The sequence below is a fragment of the Miscanthus floridulus genome, chromosome 9, assembly GCF_019320115.1.
Source record: "Miscanthus floridulus cultivar M001 chromosome 9, ASM1932011v1, whole genome shotgun sequence".
NCBI lineage: Eukaryota > Viridiplantae > Streptophyta > Magnoliopsida > Poales > Poaceae > Miscanthus > Miscanthus floridulus.
This window is the reverse complement of record NC_089588.1, coordinates 52,441,646-52,448,693: the sequence shown is the minus strand read 5'-3', so window position 1 is coordinate 52,448,693 and position 7,048 is coordinate 52,441,646. Positions and strand designations below refer to the sequence as shown.

General features: G+C 39.0%; 1 non-coding gene across 1 annotated transcript; it reads left to right on the top strand.

Moving 5' to 3' along the window:
• Positions 1-6,731: 6,731 nt before the first annotated feature.
• On the top strand, positions 6,732-6,840 carry LOC136484522 (small nucleolar RNA R71). The gene has a single exon (XR_010766044.1). It is a non-coding gene; the product is annotated as a small nucleolar RNA R71 (small nucleolar RNA).
• The last annotated feature ends 208 nt before the right edge of the window (positions 6,841-7,048 follow it).

Sequence of the window (7,048 nt, the reverse complement as noted above, 5' to 3'; positions counted from 1 at the left end):
ATCTTATTCATCTTTTTTTTAGGTGGGCATCAGAGTACCCATTGTTTTAGATATCTCGGACACTTATCCATTTTTTTCTCATCTCTTTTTTTTGTTTCTTTTTTATAAATAAATTTTGCATAGCCCCATGCTTATTTTATGCAACAAAACTTTTGAGAGATAGCAACAAGAACTTGGAGCATTTATTTGGTGGATATCCTATCAAGAATATTTTTGGTGTTTTCTCCCAGCATAGGATTAAAACATTTTTGGGTGAATCTAGATGGAATAACATGTTGTTGCGCCTACCCCAGTGTAGGGGTAGTGCATATTTGGATGGTGTGTACATGCTCCTGATTTTAAGAGTATGACAAACCTCTTATAAGGGTCAACAAAGCTTGACTAAACTCAATGCAAAACAAGCAGCATATATGTTAAAGTTTTCCTAATCTAAATATCATGTATGGCTTTGGTAGAAATTGAAGCTTTGTCATACAGGAGCTCATCATGTAGGATTTTCATATTTTTCAAAAGATAAATCTCTAGAACTTTAGTATCACTTGGAACAAGATAAACAACAGCTCAGACCTTCTCATATCATATCCGTCAATTACCTAGACTTAGATCAAGCATATGCTACCAACGAGTTTCAAGTTCAGAGTAAATTCTTTAATCAAAACAGTCGTATCCAAAACTCAGGAGAATTAAAGGTTAAAAATGTAGCACCTGGTTTTAAGAACAAAACCAGATACACACCATATGTGAGCCTAGGAAGTCAAATCAAATATCACATATAGCTACAAATAAGGGTAATATCAATAGACAATGCTCAATATATAATGTACTTAATATAAAGAATATAACCTTAGATAGCAAACAGCGGAAAGACAACTCCAATCTTTGGGTGAAGACTCCAATTCCACAGGAACAACTGACTGGTTGATCACAAGCCTAATTCCTCCAAACTCTAGCAATCTGGTACCCATCTGGGATTTTCATCCAAATATTTGAAAAGTAAAGCAAGTGTAAGTACATGTCGTACTCAACAAATATAATATGGGGTTCATGAGGCTCAAAAGGCTAACACTGGTTTAACTACGATTAGCTTTTAATGAGTCATGATTTTAGCAATTGAGTAGCAACAAGTTTATCACAAGCCCATATAAACACATGATCAGGTAAACATGAATAATGAATAGCATAAATAGTAATCATTAGTGAGCATCTTTATCATCAGTATCATGAATGTTCATAATCTATTATGTAAGGGTTCCAAGGCCGCTCATGACCGTGAGCATGGCTGATATACCAGTTTTACACTCTGCAGAGGTTGTACACTTTCACTATGAGTCGTGATTTACCCTTTCGCCTGAGGTAGCTAATCTCTTGACCCACTTCTAAGGAAGGTCAGCAGGGTTCACTATGAAGCCTTTCAAAGGTTCGTCTAACAAGTTTGGGCCATTAGATTCACTCGACAAATAGATATAGGAACCCCCCTATCGAATGGCACAATGACACGTAGCCTATACACATAAGAGTAGAGGTTGTCCTATACTCGATTCATCAAGCCATTCTTATGCCATAAAGGTAACCTCTAACAAGCTAGAAAAGGTCCTCATACTGAGCTAAAGCCAGAGCCATGTAGCCCTCATAGCTATACTATAAGTCCTGGATGATCACTTACAGATAAGTCCTTAGGGAGAGGAATCTAGAGCACCATAGAAACAGTCCATTGCTCTAGCCCCCTTGTTCCATGTTGCTAAAAAGCATCTTTTAGTGTTTATTGCATATACCATTAGTCAAGTTACAAGATCATGGTTCCAGTTGAGCACTAGCATCATACTACCCAATGCAATACCCCAAAGGTATCAAGGTACAAGGTACAAAGTACTAGGAAATCCTTAGTGGTAGTCAAAGTAGACACATGCAGTATGAATTAAATGATTAAAGGTGTATAGGACAACAAGGAAGATTCCATGCTATACTTACCTTAAAACACCGATCCTTCGGTCAGCTTTAATCTTCAACGTTTTTCTTCTTCTTCTTCTTGATCACCACGTATATCTCACCGACTGGACGTAATCATAAAGCACCACACAAGCATCCATACAATCATACACGCTGCAAAAAATAGAACTAAATTAGAACAATACACCAATCATAGAAAAATAAGTAAAAGAGTTTGAAACATGATTCTACACATCGCTACGAATACATAGTTGCGAGAAGCACTCTAATCGGAGCTACGGTTGAAAAAATACAACTACCGAAAGATTTACTTTATACGTGGAAAAGAAAACCATATGTTTCATTTATTTTAACTATATAAATTCATATATATAAGATATTTTATAAATATTATAAATTAAATTAAGTCAAATTTAGACTTGAATTATAAAACTAAACTAAAGTAAATCTTTCCAAAGAACTACGCTTTCCAAATAAATCTAGTGGCAAAACTGTAATTAACTAAAAATGTATTTTTGGACCTAAACCAAAGAACTACACTTTCCAAAGAAGAAGATGTAATCCATGATTACGCTTTGGACTGCAGGTTAAGATTCAATTAATTGTAAGGGGATTTTTGCAAAAGCGCCAGTGAAAGGGTACGTTCTAATCTGAGCTCTTGATCTCCAGATGGACGACCGAGAGTGGAGAGAGGGAGATGGGGGTCACCGACGTGCTGCTTCAGGTGGCGGCGCCATGGCGGAGTGAGCTTGACCTCGCCAGAGCGCATGGAGAGGGGCCTATGGTCCACGGCGGAGCAAACCAAAGACATGGGAAGAAGGAGGGGGTGATGACGGACTCACCAAGGCCAAGGATGATGGCGCGGAGCGGATGACGACAGCGCTTCGCTCGGTGGGCGACGACGATTCGGCGGTGCTAGGTTGTGGCGTGCGGCTGCGGGTGCTCGGGCAATGCAGCGGCTTGCAATCGGGTTAGGCGAGGGTGGCGTGGTGCAGGCGGCTTGTATGGGGCGGAGCGGCATAGCACGCACGGCAGGGGAGGAGTTAGGAGCGGTACGGACACGGCCTCCATTGGCAGCGACAGAGTCTAGCTTGGGGATGGCTCTAGGTAGAAGAAGACCGGCTGACGAGTGGGCCAGTGCTGTCAGCGAGAGGGAGGAGAGAAGGGCGTGGCGCAGCACAGACCTAGGCTAGGGCGAAGCTGGGCCATGCGGGAGGAGCGGGGCGCGGGAGATGGGCCAACGCGGGGAAGCCAGGCCGTGCAGGAAAAATAAAAATGGCCACGTGGATTGGGCCTACGGTGGAGAAGGGAGAAAGGGAGGGGAGAAGGTGGGCCGGTGATAGAAAACCGTGGGCCAGAAGGCAAGGCTTGCTCCATTTTTCCAAATTTAATTTTCCTAATACTTTTTCAAATGGGTTTTGAATTCATTTGAACCTTGATTCAAAACCAAATTTAAATTTTATTTAAAATATACTTTCAATTCAAAGTAAACTGAAAAATTTTGGTAAGTTTTCAAAAATAAATTTTTACAACTTTTTAAATGCTTTTATTCCCTAATTTGTTTTTCTTTTACTTCAAAGCCATTTTCAAACTCATCTCCAAAAGCAATTTAAACTATTTTAAATTTTTATTCAAAACCACTCAACCAAATAAATCAAATGCAAAGGCATGTATGCTCAAACATGTTGCTACCTTATGATGAATTTTAAATTAATGAAAATATTATTTTCCCTATATTTCATGAGCACAAAAATACAGAATTAAATCAGTTTAAACCTATTTTTAAAAGAGGCAAATTTTAGGGTGTTACAAAAAACTAGGTACTTGAAAGGAATTATGACAGAGCAACTATTCATCATTTCCATTGTAAGAGATTATCCTCAGAGTCCATTTATTTAGCTCTTAAAAAATAGAAAACTAGACACACTCTTTTTATTTTGTTTTCATTTTTAAGATCACACCTTACTCTTATATATAAAAGATAAAGATCATAATATTTTTTTATTTTGCTTTTTGTTTGTTTTGCATCTTTTTATGACTTAGAAATAATAGAACAAAAGGGAAAGAAATACTTAGCTAGATACAATGGGGATGCCTTTCACCCAAGCTAGATTCTAACACGGTCGAATGTTGAAGTTGAGTGATCCTTTTCAGAGCAGATTTGCCAGCAAATGTCCCTCTCATCTTGAGATAGAATGAGATGAAGACAATCGGGTAAATTTGCTCTTGATCTTGGTGCATCATCCTGCAAAATATCAACAAGAATACCAAAACTCGTGGAATGGATTAGGATAAAGGGTTAGCGGTCAGCCGTCCAGAGATTAGTTGTTCTTGCGGTTTAGAAATATTTTTGTTTTGGCATATTTTTAACAGGATGTCTTTCTAATATCTTTTTGGATTTTCCATTTTTATATGCCTGCAAGAAATATGTATGTATGGTATTTTTAAATTTTTATGCCACCACAGTGAATATTTCCATGGGTATTTATACCGTAGATTTATTCACATGGGGCTTTAGGATTTATGATGCAATGATGTAATATAGTCATAAAACTTTTTATCTTACTTTTCTAAATGCAATGCTAATGCAGAAAAGTAAATATGCTAAAGTGAAAAGTAATTCATGCAATGCTAGGAGGTAAATATGGATAACTACCGATGTTACCTCTCGGCAAGGGTTAGGAATTTTAAGTCCTTCGAACAGGACTTTACTGGAGAAAAGTCCTTCACTCTTCAGGTGCATCATCTGGTCACAGCGATGGAGACCCAGATGGCTGCACATCTTGTGACAGTGATTTAGATGTTGCCACCTTTTCTTTCCATACCAGCTTGGTCTGTGGACTTGACTTTGGCAGAGTGGGTACAACTTCTTCAGGTTCCTCATCTTCCTCCCAACTTTTCTTTGGGGACTGATTCTTTTGGTTTCGGGATGATCGACGTCTCCTCCTAGAGTAGGACTTCTTCGGCTGCTCATAAGTGGTATAACTATTAAAATAACAGCGTACCTTTTCTCTAGGGAATTGGAAGTGGACCCAGATCTGACGTAGATGATTGTGTTGGTAGTGTTAAGGAATGGTCTTCCAAGGATGATGTGTGTATTTTTTTCTTCTTCTCCCATGTCTAGAACCATGAAGTTGGTAGGGGCATAGTGATAATATATTCTTACCATGGCATCTTTTGCTATTCCCTCTGGAAATCGGATTAATTGGTCCACCATCTGCAATTGCATATATGTAGGGAACAAAGGATCGTTACCAAATAAATATTCATATGTTATCTTGAACATTATGTTAACACCTGATCTAATGTCATAGAAAGTCTTGTGGAAGATTTTTTGTCTAATGGTACACTCGATCATTGGTATGCCTGGATCATCCTTCTTAGCAAGGAATGGTGAAGCGAGGAGCTGGTTGTACTCTGATCGGAGTGTGTTAATCATGTTAACTAATTCTTCTTATGGCTATCTAGCCTTGTTCTTCCTCCTTCTCCTATTATTCTTCTTCTTGGTCACTATTGTCTCTTCGAGCAGGTATGGCGTCTGTGGATGTCCGAGAGATTGCAAGATATGATTCTTGAAAGAAAACTTCTTTCTATCCTTGATTGTGAAGCAAATCTTGGCATAGTCCGTGTAGATTATGGCTTTTATGGTGCTTAGGAAAGGTCGGCCCAAAATAATGGGTGCCCTTACATCTCTACCTATTTTCAAAATCACAAAGTCTACAGGAACATATGATTGTCCCACTCGAACAATGGCATCTTCAAGAACTCGCTTGGGGTAGCATAGTGACTGAACTATAAACTACAAAGGCATATTTGTGTACAACAAAGTATCTCTATTAATTTGATCATAAATTACCTTAGGCATGATGTTGACACTTGTTTCGAAGTCACAGATAGCTTCTAGGAAAATGTGTGGTCCAATGGCGATGGGCATGACAGGTCTTTCTGGATCGCTCTTCTTTTCCGGCAAGATATAGTCTATCCAACTTCCCATTGATGGTTGTATACAGTACTATGTTGCATTGTGAATATCAATAAGATTTGTAGTTTCTAGATCTTCTAGTTGTCTCAAAATCTTACCTTTATTGGACGGAGGAACAGCAGCAGCCAGCTTAGCTATTTATGATTCTATCATTTTGTTAAATCTATGCTGGTTCTTAATGGAAGAAGCAAAGCTATCCATTCTATTATTTATGTTCTCTAGAATTTTATCATTGGTAGCTACCTTTCTAGATAATCCCTCCACAAGTTTAGATTGGCCAGCAATTAATTCTCTCAAGGGTGGTTGATTGAAATTATTAAAATTATTACCTTGATAGTTACCTTGATAATTACCTTGGTAGTTCGGTCTATGTTGCTGATTTCATCCTTGATTCTATTGAGTATGAGAGTAATAGTTGTTGACAAAGTTCACATCCTCATGGGTCTTAGGGCAATTGCTCCCTTAATGCCCTATATTTCCACACTCTTCACATGTCATGCGGGAATCATGAATGTGCATGACTTCTAGCTTCTCATTGGCTCGATCTTCGAGCTTCTTCATCAGTAGGTCCATCTTGGTAGACAACATGTCTACCTCCTTGAGTTGATGCATACCTCCACCTCTCTTGCGGGTCTCAAGACGTTCTTCATTCCAACCTTGGTTGGAGGCCATCTTCTCCACAAGAGTTGTTGCAGCTAAAATTGTGAGTGATAGGAATGCACCTCTAGCAGCAACATCCACAGTCTCACATGTACTATTGGTCAACCCATGGTAGAAAGTCTGCTTGAGTAGCCAATTCTCCATCCCATGATGGAGACATTCTGATATGTAATCTTGAAAGCGTTCCCATGCCTTAGGGACAGATTCATCATGTTGTTGCTGAAAGCTTGGGATTCTCCCACGTAGAGCATTCGTCTTGCATGTGGGAAAGAACTTTGCTAGAAAAGTAGTGGAGTAGTTATCCCATATAGTATTTCTATCTTTGTTGGCGTAGAACCATTGCTTTGCCTTCCCCAAGAGTGAGAATGGGAAGAGGCAATGTAATATGGCATCTTGGGTTACTCCTTTGATGGTGAAAGTGCTATAGATCTCTAGGAAGTGTTGGAGATGTGCACTCGC